The 14,368-nt window shown below is 42.6% G+C and overlaps 1 pseudogene; it reads right to left on the minus strand.

The window, feature by feature from the left end:
• Positions 1 to 14,076: 14,076 nt before the first annotated feature.
• LOC110293771 lies at positions 14,077 to 14,368 on the minus strand (annotated as a pseudogene).

Genomic DNA, 14,368 nt, shown 5'->3' on the forward strand with positions numbered 1-14,368 from the left:
TCAAGTACAGGATTTAATCTGTGATTGCTCACAGTTAATCACAAAAGAGACTAGTTGCTACATAGATTTTTTTTTAATCACAAAGAAAGTCTTAACTTCTCAAATATAAGGCTTACAGAAACATTAAATATGTTTGTAGTTCCATAAAATATTATATGACTTCTCCCTTTTCATCCCCCAAATTTGAATCTATGTTATCAGCTATTAATAGATCCTTATTTGGAATGGCATTCAAGTTGGGTTCTCCTGTACTACAATATAAAACTAATACTAAACACCCCAGTTACATGATTTTCTGGTTTCCAACAGATGTGCCATTAACAAGGACACATCTTTCCAGCTTATGCTCTCATTTTGTGTCACACACATGTATCACATGCCACGCATGCGTAGCATGTCCCTTCAAAGACAATAGCAAAAAGTAGCAAGACTCTAAATCCAAGAAGACTCCAGTGATTCAAGTGAGAATGGCCCCTGTAGGCTCATATATGCATGCTTTGTCCTCAGTTGGTGAAGGATTAGCAGACCTTGTTGGAGGATGTATGTTACTGGGGGTATGCTTTGAGGTTTCAAAAGCCTGTGCAAGGCAGAGTGTGTGTGTGTGTCTGTGTGTGTGTGTGTGTGTCCCTCCCCACTCCACCTCTCTCTGTGTCTGCTAAGGATCCAGGATGTAAACCTCTGTGCTGGTTTGAATATACCTGGCCCTTTCGAAGAGGCACTATAATGAGGTGTGGCCTTTGTTAGAGGCAGTGTGTCACTGTGTAGGCAGGCTTTGAGGTCTCCTAATACTCCAGTGCAGAAGAGAGACCCCTCCTGGCTGCCTACAGAAGAGTCTACTGCTGCTGCCTTTAGATCAAGATGTAGAACTAGCTGGTATTCCAGCTCCACGTCTGCCTGGATGCTGCCATGCTTCCTGCCATGATAGTGGACTGAACTGTTATGGGTATGGGAAATATTAAAAACAACAGGCAGGCTTCCCACACTGCTGCTGGCCACTCTCTGCCCTGGCACAGTCCCACTGGCTCTGTCTCTATCTAGCACCCACAGTGACCAATCACTGTATTCTGGTTTGTCTCTGAAGCTGCTTGTTCCCTCTCTGCCATAAACCCCTGTAGTCGGCGATCCCATATTTCAATAACCCAGTAAATCAAAACTCTAGAAGCTTATAACTAACAAGTCAGATTTATATATCAATAAATTCTCAATTCACAAGATGCCAATACAATAATTTCTGAACCAATTAATTGATAATGATAAACAGTACCCACCTAGATTCGACAAATTACCTCAATTATTCTAACCTTTATGATATCATAACTACCTGTGGCTATTTAAAGCCACACTTATTCAGGTTCTTCTTCCTGTCTGTCCACATCCATCTTGACTTCCTTTCCCTCTCCTCAGAGGCTCTCTCACTCTGCAACTCATAGCTCTGCCTTTACCTTGTCCAATCACAGCCTCCTAGTTAGGCTGCCTAATATTTTAGTGTGATTGGACGGAGAAAATCCTGTCACACTGAACCTCTGAAACTGTAAACCAACCACAATTAAATGTTGCCCCTTATAAGAATTGTCTTGGTCATGGTGTCTCTTTACAGCAATGGAAAACCTAAGTCAGAAATAAGTAGCAGGGACTATCTAGGGTATTGCTGTGATAGGTTTGACCATACTTTTGTTTGGAGGAATGTGGATTTGGGGACTTTGAATTTGGAAAGTCATGGAATACTTTAAGTGAGACTTAATGGCCCATCATCCTAGTATGAATATGGAATACATTGGTGCTGAGGGTGATTTCAACTCTGGAGATTGTTCTTGTGATGTTTTGGTGAAGAATGTTGCTGCTTTATGCTCTTGTCTGAAGAGTCTGCCTAAAGCTAAGGTAAAGAGATTTATAATAATTGCATTGACAAAGGAAGTCTTAAAAAGCCCAGCATAGATGTTGTCCTCTGGCTTACTCTCATGAAGAACATTTTGATCAAGCATAGTAAGCTTAGAAAGGAAAAATACAAAATGTATGGTTCAAAGAGTAAAGGGGCACAAGTGCAATGAAACTAAATGCTGTGTTCAAGGATTAGGGACTTGTTAAATGGAATTAAGGGAGTAGTGACCTTGAGACAAGATCCTACCCAGCTAGACTCATGCATTTGCAATTGGAGGGAGGGTTATATCATGTTGTTATAACTTTGTTGTTGTTTTCATTTGGATATAAGGAGATATTATTATATGTCGAATTGACAGGGGATAGATTGTGGTAGCAATTCTCAATTTTTAACTTAAAAATTTATAAATTTTAAAATCTATAATGAAAAGCTTAGGTGCAGGTATGGTAGTACACACCTTTAATCCCAGCATTCAGTAGACAGAGCTATACAGATCTTTTGAGTTCAAGGTCAATCTACAGAGCAACTTCCAGGACACCCAGGTTTAGACAGTGAAGGAGTTGGAAAACAGAAAGCTGGTGATAATGTAATAGAACAATAGGGCCATGTTCCAGCCCCAGCAAGCAGCAGAACTCAGAGCTTTGGCTATGTGGACCTGGCTTTAGAATCAAGAATTGAAGGGACTATTGGGACAATTGATGCTGGCTAGCTGGAACTAAGAAATTCACAGTGATTAAAAAGATACCAGAATCACTGAGGTGAAATCTTCTGGGAAGTGTTTCCTGGGAGCACAAAGAAGCTATGTTCCAGAGATAGTAAAGGTTGTACCTCATGCTTCAGTTGAACTTGATAATGTATAAGAATCACCCAGATGGTACTGGATTTGAAGGCGTGAAGGAGTCATGGAAAGCGGTTGAGGTTTGGCACTGGGAGAAGCCAGGGAAGGCCATTAGTGAAGGTGTAGCCTCAATTGCAGTTGACAGCCAAGGACTTAAGGGGTCATGAAAAGAAGTTGAGGCTTGACACCATCGAGGGAGCCTATGAGAGGCCGTTGGTGAAGCCTAGTTACAGCAGAAGACCCCACTGTATTGGAGATGCCAGTACCAAGGGATGCCCACCATGGGATGCAGCAGCAGTGGAGTGGAGTCAACCAGAGCCTAGAGTGCTACAGAGGGCAGAACTGGAAAAGTACACAAGCCCTTTGGAGGAGCCCAGAAGCTCATGTGCAGATCCCAGACACTAGAACAAGTAGCTGTGAAGTTGAAGTTGCCTTGGAGACCCAAAGATGTCAGAGATGCTAGAGCCTTGGGACACTTGCTGAGGAAAGCTGTTAACAGGGATTGGAACTACCCCCAGTAGAAAGAAATGTGTTGCAGTCATCAAAGCTGAAAGGAGTTGGACATCATATATAGAGATGCAGAGTTTGAAGTTTGCCCAGCTGGTTTTTATTTTGCTTTGGTCCAGTATTTCCTCACTCACTATGATGTTTGGAACAGTAATGTATATCCTGTGCCATGATATGAAGTATGGGATCTGCTTTTTTATTTAGATTTTATAGGGGGTTACAGTTAAGAGATTTCATGAATCTCAGAAGCGACTTGGAACTTTAGACTTTTAGCATTGTTGAGACTATAACACTGTCATATACTATGGGACTTTTGAAGTTGAACTAAATGTATTTTGTATTATACTATGGCTAGGTATGGCCTCCATAGACCCATGTGTTTAAACAAGGCTTTGGGGGTCAGAGAGTGGAATGTGGTGGTTTGAATATGTTTGGTCCTTGGGAAGTGGCACTGTTATGAGGGGTGGCCTTGTTGGAAGAAGTGCATCACTATAGGGGTGGGCTTTGAAGGCCTATATTCAAGCTCAGCCCATTGTGGGAAGTGTCATCTGGCTGTCTCTGGATCAAGATGGAGAATTTTCAGTTCCTCCAGCTCCATGTCTGCCTGGATGCTGCATGCTTTCTGCCTTGATGATAATAGACTGAACCTCTGAAACTGTAAGCCAGCTCCAATTAAATATACTCTCTTATAAGAATTGCCTTGGTCATGGTGTCTCTTCACAACAATGGAAACCCTAACTAAGACAATATTGATAAATAAAAGCAGGAGCTCTCTCATGGGATTATAAGACCCAACTTAGCAGTTACAGCAACGAAGAGTCTGCCTAGGCCCATATGACTTCATACCAAATATGAAGAATCAATGCACAGCTCAAATGGCATGTTTGCCATTTGACAAATTCCAAGGACGTCTGCTCTTAGTGTTTCTATTGAACATTATAAAAGAAATTATACCAAGAGCAAAAAAAAAAAAAAAAGGTAATGAAAATTGTCAATAGAAGTAAAGGTGTATATGTGCAGGTGACATGATCCAGCTTATAGAACACCCCAAGGAACCCACAAAATGAAACACAAGTTCAATGGGGGGACGGATAGGATTCCAGACAACACCAATTGCATTTTTGTACACTTGAAACAAATAGCACAACACGGTGATTTCAAAGTCAGCCTGGGCTATATGAGGCCCTGTCTAGGGAAAAAAAAAAAAAAGAAAGAAAATGGCCCATAGATGAACTTTGGAAATTATCCCAGTAAGAGCAACATCAAAGGAACAAAATACTGAAGAACAAATGACACAGAATAAGCTGCCAGCTGTGCTGTTCCTGCCAAAATGTAAGGGGCACATTCTTGCTGTCACAGAGCCAGGGCTGTGGTTTCCCTTCCAAGGTGACTATGGACTGTACATCCTCTCAAAACACTGAGCCAACCTAAACTTTTACCCTTAAAAATGTAAAAGCAGTAAAAGTGGAGGAGTTGTGCTTCGGGCGAGACTTCACTAATAAAGACAAGGGAGCATGGGCTAGTGACTAGACATAGATCATTAGAACAGACCAACACAAGAAAGAAACTAAGAACCCGAGAAAGCCAGGCACAGTCTTGTGTAGGAACATAGCATCTGGAGTGGAGGCACAAGGATCACGAGTTCAAGGTCAACCTGCACTACAAAGATTGTTTCAAAAAAAGAGAAACCCTATGCTTAGGATCAACTAAGGTTTTTGTTTGTTTGTTTGAGATAGAGTCTTGCTGTGTAGCCCTCAGATTACCTGGAACTCCCTAAGTAGATCAGATAGCTTCAAACTCATAAAGACCTGCCTGCCTCTGCTCCTAGGTGCAGGATCATCGACATGTGTACCTGTACCCAGACCAAAGTTCAGCTTGGTTTTTTTGTTTGTTTGTTTGGTTGGTTGGTTTTTTTTTTTTTTTTTTTACAAAAATGCCAAAACAATTCAGTAGAAAAAAAATTGTCTTTTCCGGCACATGTTAGGACACCCGATACAAGCAAATAAATGAAGTTGAACCTGTTTCAAATGACATCCAAACCTCTCTCGGTAGATCAAAGACCTTAATGTCAGAACTAAATTAAAACTCCTAGTAGACAGAGATAATCTGATGGTTGATTCCTAGATAGGAAATCATCAAAACCACAGACACTAAAAGGAAGAAAAAGGCTAAAAAGTAGGCTTTATCACAATTAATATAGAAAACACACAGGAGAATACTTTCTTTTTTTTTTTTTTTTTCAAAGATTTATTTATTATATGTAAGTACACTGTAGCTGTCTTCAGACACTCCAGAAGAGGGCGCCAGATCTCGTTGCGGATGGTTGTGAGCCACCATGTGGTTGCTGGGATTTGAACTCTGGACCTTCGGAAGAGCAGTCGGGTGCTCTTACCCACTGAGCCATCTCACCAGCCCGAGAATACTTTCAAAGTTATCTGGGATAAAGTATCTGGGAAAATGTCGTGATGAAACCCATTATTTTACACAAACAAAAATGTTAAATTATCTGATAAAAGAAATGTCTTGAAGTTTGCATTTCAATAAAGAGACCGTTTTTCTGATTTAAAAGTGGGCAGGAGGGCTTGAGAGATGGCTCAGGTAAGGAGGTGCTTGCTGCCAAGCCTGATAGTGAGAGTCGACTCAGCAGGACCCACGCAGTGGAGGGAGAAGGTCGACTCAGCAAAGACTTATCCTCTGTCTGTCACATGTGTACTGTGGCATGCCTGCCTCCCAATCCTGCTAAACAAATAAATGTGATTTTAAAATATAATTTTATAAAATAAAACAGGGGCTGAAGACATGGCTCAGTAGTTAAGAACATTTTGAGTAGTTCACAACTGATTGTAACTCCAGCTCTGGGAGATCCAGCATCCTCTTGCACCTGCAGGGTGTTCATGCTTGCACACTTGCTAACGCACATACATATACAGAAATAAAACAATCTTGTTTACTAATGTAAATGGGAATGGATATAAATAGACCCTTTTTTTCTAAAGGAGATATACGGATGGCCAATAAGCACATGAATAAGTGCTTAAAATTGTAAGTCCTCTGGTCTTAAGGGCACACCTTTGTAACGGGACTTTTTTGGACCTGCCAGATACATAAATAATGACACGGAGTCTTTTAACATTTAAAAGCTTAGGCCTTAGCTGGGCAGTCTCCCAACTACTTCTGGCCAACTTCCTGGCACATGGCCAAGTCTACGTTTCTGCTCCACTGTGGTCTATCCATCCACCTCAAGTCTGCTGGCGAATTCCCTTCTGATTTCTTCTCTCAGAGACCCTCTCTCTGCACAATGCTGTGGCCACTCCTTGAACCCGTGTGTCTGCCAATGTTTTGACCGTTCCTTTAACCTATGTGTGTGCCCACTGATGAAGCCCATTGCCAGGTGTTTGTGATATTGGTTGCTGGGGAAGAGTCAGAAAATCTCCCCAGCAACCACAGCCAGGCCAATCCGAAGTTGCTACACCTGCACCAGACTCTTTCCTTGTACCCCTCCCATACCCATTTCTTGAGAATAGACATTGTTTAGATCTGGAAATCCCCTACTCCCTCCTTCTCCTTTCCCCCCTGAGGGCCTATAAAAACTGGAACCCCTTTCCCCTCGAGGTCGACTCCTCTACCACTGCGTGGGATATGAGTCGTCCCCAGAGTTCTGGCTTTCCCCAAATAAAGCCTCATGTGGTTTGCATCAAGCTTGGTCTCTCGTGAGTTCTTGGGGGTCCGCTATTGTCCCATGGCTTGAGCAAGGGGCTCCTCTCAGGGTCTTTCAGAACCAGTAACAGATGTAACAACTCCAATGGTTTGAATGAGACGTTCCCCCAGAGTCTCAAGCATGTGAACACTTCACAGCAATAAAACAGTAACTAAGAGACCCACCTATGCCCTCCTTGGGATGGTACTGGACTATCAGCTTGAGTGGGCAGGCAACTTCTCCAGTTGGTGGCACTGTTGGAAGCTTAGGAAGTGTGGCTAGAGAAGGTGTATCACTGAGGGTAGGCTTTCACATATAAAGCCTCCTCTACAGCTAGTTTGTTCTTCATGTTTGCAGTATAAGACGTGAGCTCTCAGCTGTTTGTGCTACCGTGCTTGCCTCTGCTCCAACATCATGGACTCTAACCCTCTGGAGTTGTAAGCCCAAATTAGCTCTTATTCCTATACGTTGCCCTAGACCTTGTATTTTATCACAGCAACAAAAAGTTCACTAATACAACAGCTATCTGGGTATCACGTACCTGCTGACAGTCCAGTACCATCGTAAGGAGGGCATAGGTAGGCGTCTTAGTTACTGTTTTATTGCTGTGAAGAAACCTGACCAACATAACTCTTATATAAGAAGGCTTGCTTAGCGTTTCAGAGGTTGGGTCCATTTTCATCATGGCAGGATGCATGGGGCACACACATTGTGCTGGAGGAGACGTGAGAACCACCACATCCTGATCTGTAGGCAGAGAAGAGTGAGACCCTCAAAGCCCAGCCCCCAGTGATACACTTCCTCCAACAAACTCACACCTCCCAATCATTTTAATCCTTTCAAAAAGTTCCACCCCCTGGTTACTAAGCATTCAGATGATGACCCTGTGGGGGCCATTGTTAGTCAAACACCACAGTGAGGAACTGGAGAGATGACTCAGCAGCACACTTGCTTCTCTTCTAGAGATTCGAGTTCAGTTCCCAGCAACCAAATGGCAGCTCACAACAGTCTATAAGACGGGAGCATCTTCAAGGGATCTAACATCCTCTTCTGACCTCTGTGGGCAACTCATCAAAGTGCGCAGAGCCATGAATAGACACATAAAGGTTTTGTTTTGTTTTGTTTTAAAATAAATCTTTGCCTAGTATGGTAGCTCGTGCCTTTAATCCCAGCACTCAGGAGGCAGAGGCAGGTAGATCTCTGAGTTTGAAGCCAGCCTGGTCTACAGAGTGAGTTCCAGGACAGGCAAGGCTATACAGAGAGCCCTGTCTTAAACACAAACAAACTAATTTTTTATTATTATTAAAAGGGCTAGACGGATTTAACTGAGGCAGCCTGGTTTAGACAGCCTTGCATTGTACTTTTCTAGCTCCTGAGAAGACAGCTCTATGGAAAAGCTTAACTTGGTTTTTCTTCAGCCTTTCTGTAACTTTCTGTGGTAAAAGCACACACTCAGATTTTTGTTTCCCTCTTCTCAACTTGAATAACATTTTGTCATTTGTTATTGTTGCCTTTTGTTGGCAAACTTTAAAGCCTTTTAAATCATTTTTTTAACCCCTTGATTTTTATTTTATGTATCTGGGTGTTTTGCCTGCATGCATGTTTGTGTAGCACATGCATGCAGTTATAGATAATTGTAAGCTGCCACACATAATAGTTGCCAGGAATCAAAGCTGGGTGCTCTTAATCACCAAGCCATCTCTCCAACTCCTGTGGACTGACTTTTTTTTTAAGAGGCAGGAGTATATAGTGGGAAGAGTCTAGACTCTGGAATCTGACAGTTCTAGATTTGAATACAGATTCAAATAGTTATCTCTGTGTGAGCGCTGGAGCCTTCTGTTCCCTAACCTTGATATTGGTAAAATCAAGGATTTTAGGAGTACCAGAAAGTGTATATAAAACCCTGATGCTCTGTTGGTAACAAGTTCTGTTATTAAAGAGGAGGATAATAGCCTGGCAGTCACTTGGTACACTTACGTTTCTTTATTGCTATTGGATGATATCTCACATGGATGGTCCTCTTTTGATTTTTCTTTTACCACACACACACACCCAATCCCAGGACCATCCCAGGGCCTCATTAATGCTAAGTAGAAGCTTTATTGCCTCCCTAACCCTTTAAGTCAAATGTACCATGAGCTACCATACCTTCCCTACAGCACACACGCCTGATTAGTTAAGTATTGTTGCATGCTGGACCTGGAAGACTTCTCAGATTACTCAAGCAGCGACTTTTAACCTGTGGAAATTGACACAGGAGATGGAACTCTGTGTCATTTATTCTTTAGGACCAGAGAGACTGGCTGTCCAGAAAATTTCTTTAGTAGCTCATCTAAAATTGTCTTTATTTCCTTTTAGTCTCTTCTTCGCCTTTTGACAAGTAAACTTTGGAAAAAGTTGCCGGTGATGACCCTAAATTCTTACCCTTTTGAGGACGAACAAGAAGAGAATCTCAATCCCATTGGTCCTTACCCTGTTCCTTTTAAGAGAGACCTGACCTTTGATATTGTAGAGCTCATGGAGGAGATTGAAATAAAGGTGAGATGCACCCCGCTGCAGGGGGTCAATGCCATTGGCCTCAATGTAAGCGCTTGCCACAGTCTGTGTAGGCTCACCACTGTGACTGGACCCTTCCTGAGCTCATTAGTCCAGATGCTTTTCCTCTTAGGTGTAGCTTCCTGGCGTCTGTGGCTTTACTCTGTCCCCTAGTCCTCTGACTACTGTGACTGAGGTGTACTGTGTATTTCTGTCTAGCACTATAGTGTAGTGTGTGTGTGTGTGTGTGTGTGTGTGTATACCTTATCGAGGATGCATGCCAGATGCATAAGTGGTAAGTATCTTGTTCTCCCTGTAAAAATCAAGCAGAAAAGTGAAAATTATCTGATTCTGTTGTATTCTGTGAGAATGTATACTTCTATATATACTATTATGTTCCAGTATTAATATTTTGATGCCTTCTTCCCTATTTTCTTTGTTTAAAAATCCATGTAAATTTCTTTAATGAAATTGTTATTTAGCTGGCAGTGGTGGCACATGCCTTTAATCCCAGCACTTGGGAGGCAGAGGCAGGCAGATTTCTGAGTTAGAGGCCAGCCTGGTCTACAGAGTGAGTTCCAGAACAGCCAAGGATACACAGAGAAACCCTGTCTCAAAAACAAAAACAAACAAACAAACAAGCAAACCAAAAAAAAAACAAAAAGAAAAAAAAAAGGAAAAGGGAAAGAAAAAGAAAAAGAAGAAAAAGAAAAAGAAAAAAAAGAAAAAGAAAAAGAAAAAGAAATTGTTATTTGAAGGCCTGGTGAGATGGCTCAGCACTTAAGAGCACCAACTGCTCTTCTGGAAGTCATGAGTTCAAATCCCAGCAACCACATGGTAGCTCACAACCATCTGTAATGAGAAACAAATAATAAAGAATCTAGGGGCTGGAGCGAGCGGGAGCCAGAGCAAGAGGGAGAAAGGGAAGTGGGGAGAAATTGTTATTTGAATATGTTTCTAGGTCAAAACATAATTATTTTTAGTGGTGCCTTGTATAAAGTGGAGGCCACTTGTATAAAGATGCTGTAATTTATCTCAGCAGTCCACCAGAACTGTACTTGAGCGGATAACAAACTGCTCATGTGTGTATCTTTGTATGTGTATAGATGCTTCTCTTTGTACATCTATGAATTGCTCTTTGATTATAGTTTAGTTTTGATTGTTGTTACTTTTTTCTACTATAATTTTTCCATTTGTAGAGTAACATTGTAAAATCTACAGTATCAAATCAGCTGCATTGCTTAAAGTAATTCCTTAAAATTTTTGTAAAAGCATATTTTAATATGTGAACCAAAATAATGTATCTCTAAGTATCCATGTAATATCTTCTGTATCAATCAAGGGTTTCATGGTCTGAGGTCTATCTTAAAGACTTTTGACTCTGCATATATCCAAGATAGATTCAGGGCTTTAATGTTCGACTGTAGAAACACAGTATGTCCTCACAAACAAGGAACAGCAGAATATACATGACTGGAGTCTGACAGTATAGCTCTGTAGCATTTGCGTGGTGAGGCTCTGATAGTAGTTTTTAGTAGCCAGTGATTTATTTGGCCAAATTCTAAGTTCTTCCTTATACATAGACATTTGTTCTAAACTCTATTTTTCAAACTAATATTGCCTTAATAAAACCTGTTATATAAAGATAAGACCATGGCTGCTCTGGTTGGAAAGCCATTCCAGCTATTTCCTCTTCCCAAGGTGTACTCCCATCTAGTGCGAAGGGGTCTTTACTGGAGGTCTTGCGGACCACTCATGACCATGTGGTATGTAATGTATTAGCTCCTATCAGCTATGGGTTGCACAGGAAATCCAGTTCACCGCTATACAGCGGAATCACGGTGCGCCTCACTTACCTGCAGCTTCAGTGGGAGAATGGTGTCTGGATTGCTTAGTTCAGCGCCTCAGTGACACTGTCAGGGATTCGTTTGCTTTCGTTCCATTGTGATGGCTGCTCAGACATATGCCTTTAGTCACTGGATGAACACAGTGGCAGCAAAGGTCACATCCTCATGGAGCCAGCCACGGGGGCAGGAGGGCATGCTGTTGGCATATCCCTGCTGGAGAGCAATACAGGCTCCCTTTCATTTCTCATTAGTCATGTTAGTCTCATTTCACATGTTCATCACTGACAAATGAATCTACCATGATTCACTTGGGCCAGCCAGGATTCATACACCAGAGTTCCAACAGCAGTTTAGAGTCTCTGGAAACCAAGTTCTGTGGTCAGGGGAGGAGGGGAGAAACTGAGAGCTATCTGCATTCCACCAGGTTAGAATATATACAGGAAAACTTAATGCCAAAACCTCTCGACTGCTCTTCCCCTCAAAATATGTCCTTGAGCTAGTCACTCACCTGGCTCAGGACCTCTATTTCCTTATTTCTGGGGAACAGTATTTCCTGTTCTAGCTACTTCATAGGTTTATAGATACAGGTAGATGAGACTAAATGTACAAAAAGAAAAAGTTTACCAAGTATTTCACCATTTCAGCCTTACCAAGGTGAGTTACTGACTTTTTTCAGGTTTGTTGTTGTTGTTGAGCTATTTATTGGTTCACTGAATATCCCAGGCTGGTCTTAGACTCATTTTATATCCCAAGCTAGCCTTATCCTCTGTTATGGTTTAAATATGCTTGTCCCAGGGAGTGGCACTATTAGAAGGGGTGGCCCTGTTGGACTAGGTGTGTCACTGTGGGATTGGGCTTTTTTTTTTTAAAAGATTTATTTATTTATTATATGTAAGTACACTGTAGCTGTCTTCAGACCCTCCAGAAGAGGGCGCCAGATCTCATTACAGATGGTTGTGAGCCACCATGTGGTTGCTGGGATTTGAACTCTGGACCTTCGGAAGAGCAGTCGGGTGCTCTTACCCACTGAGCCATCTCACCAGCCCGGGATTGGGCTTTAAGACCCCTATCCTAGCTGCCTGGAAGTCGGTCTTCCACTAGCAACCTTCAGATGAAGATGTAGAGCTCGCAGCTCCTCCTGCACCATGTGTGCCTGGATGCTGCCCTTGATGATAATGGACTGAACTTCTGAACCTGTAAGCCAGCCCCAATTAAACATTGTCCTTATGAGACTTGCCTTGGTCATGGTGTCTGTTCACAGCAGTAAAACCCTCACACACTCACAGCGAGTCTCATTCCTCAGGTTTCCAAGTACTGGGACTGTAGGTATATACTACCACACTTGGCCAGGACTAGTAATTTAATTCTAAGAAAATAGTAAAGCACACCAGCTCTTCTGTTAAACGGCAGGACCTACACCGGAGAACCGTTCCATCTGTGTTGCAGTCTCTAAATTTCAGGATGTTAATCACCCAACATTCCTGGATGAAGCCCGGGTGCTTGGCTTCTGCTGCTAGCAAGTCTTCCCTGGTCCCAGGTCATTATGTCAGGGAGCAGCTCAGCTTCTGTGACATCTCTTAGTTCCCATTTTCTTGTTTGTTTTGTTATTAATGGTGGTGGGCGGGGAGTGGGGGGTGGTGGGAAGAAGGGCGAAGTAGGGAGAAAATGAGTCAGAGAATGGGAATGAATAGGAGTGCCTAATTATATAGCCTGGAATCACTGTGTAGCACAGGCTGGTCCTGAATTCACAGCCTCCCTTCTACCTCAGCTTGCCATGTGCTGAGATTACAAACATACACTACCACATCCAGTGGTAACTCTAGATTTTGAAGCCAATGTCTGAATGCAGCTTTATGACTGTAGTTATAGAACTTAAGTAAAGACATAATGCTTTTTTTTCTGGGCTGGCGAGATGGCTCGGCAGGTAAGAACACTGACTGCTCTTCCAAAGGTCCTGAGTTCAAATTCCAGTAACCACATGGTGGCTCTCAACCACCTGTAATGAGATAGATCTGACGCCCTCTTCCAGTGTGTCTGAAGTCAGCTACAGTGTGCTTATGTATAATAATAAATCAATCTTTGGGCCGGAGCAAGCAGGGACTGAGTGAGCAGGGCCAACCAGAGTGAGCAGGGTTGACCAGAGCAAGCAGAGGTCCTAAAAATTCAATTCCCAACAACCACATGAAGGCTCACAATCTATACAGCTACAGTGTACTCACGTACATAAAATAAATGAATAAAATAAGTCTTTAAGAAATCTTCTTACTTAGGGCATAAACGTTGTCTGTGGTTCTTTATAACCCCTGAATAAGATCGTGAGCCTGAAAGTCAAGGGCTTATTTCTTGGGATTCAGCTTGGCTTGCTGGTACCCAGAGAGAAAGTGTACATTGGTTTTAATAAGATTTTTAAAAAATATTTATTTACTTATTTTATGTATATGAGTACACTGTAGCTGTACAGATGGCTGTGAGCCTTCATGTGGTTGTTGGGAATTGAATTTTTAGGACCTCTGCTCGCTCCGTGTAGCTCAGGATGGCTTGGAATTCATGGTGTAGCCTAGGCAGACTCAAACTCTCAGGGAACCTCCTGCATAAACTATTACTTTCATAAATACTGTGTCTTGTTTGGGCTTCACTGGGGACAGAGGGGTAGCCTGTGAGCTCTGTTACTGTCACCTGGAAAGCAAGCTCTTCAAGTATGATGCTGTTTTCTGTTTTTGTTGTTATTGTTGTCGTTGTTTTACGGAACGATTGTTTATTGGGGGAAGGTGCATCAATCCTTCTGGGCCGCCGCCTTCCTCATGGCTGCCAGCATGTTGCTCAGCTCCTCCCGCTTTCTCTTGGCACAGATGTGCGTGCCCACCCTCTTCTTGATGCACTTGAGTGCACGCTTGACCTTGGACACTTTGAGCAACTCCTTGGCGCGCCACTCGTAGGTCGCGAAGCCCCATATCTCCCAGAGCATGTCCTGCACGAACTTGTGCACTTGATGAGGCGCCTGTGGCACCAGCTTGCTGACATTTCCTGTCCTTATGGCCCACAGCCATGGGGTAGCTCGGGACCAT

The sequence above is a fragment of the Mus caroli genome, chromosome 4, assembly GCF_900094665.2.
Source record: "Mus caroli chromosome 4, CAROLI_EIJ_v1.1, whole genome shotgun sequence".
In the NCBI taxonomy this organism is placed as follows: Eukaryota; Metazoa; Chordata; class Mammalia; order Rodentia; family Muridae; genus Mus; species Mus caroli.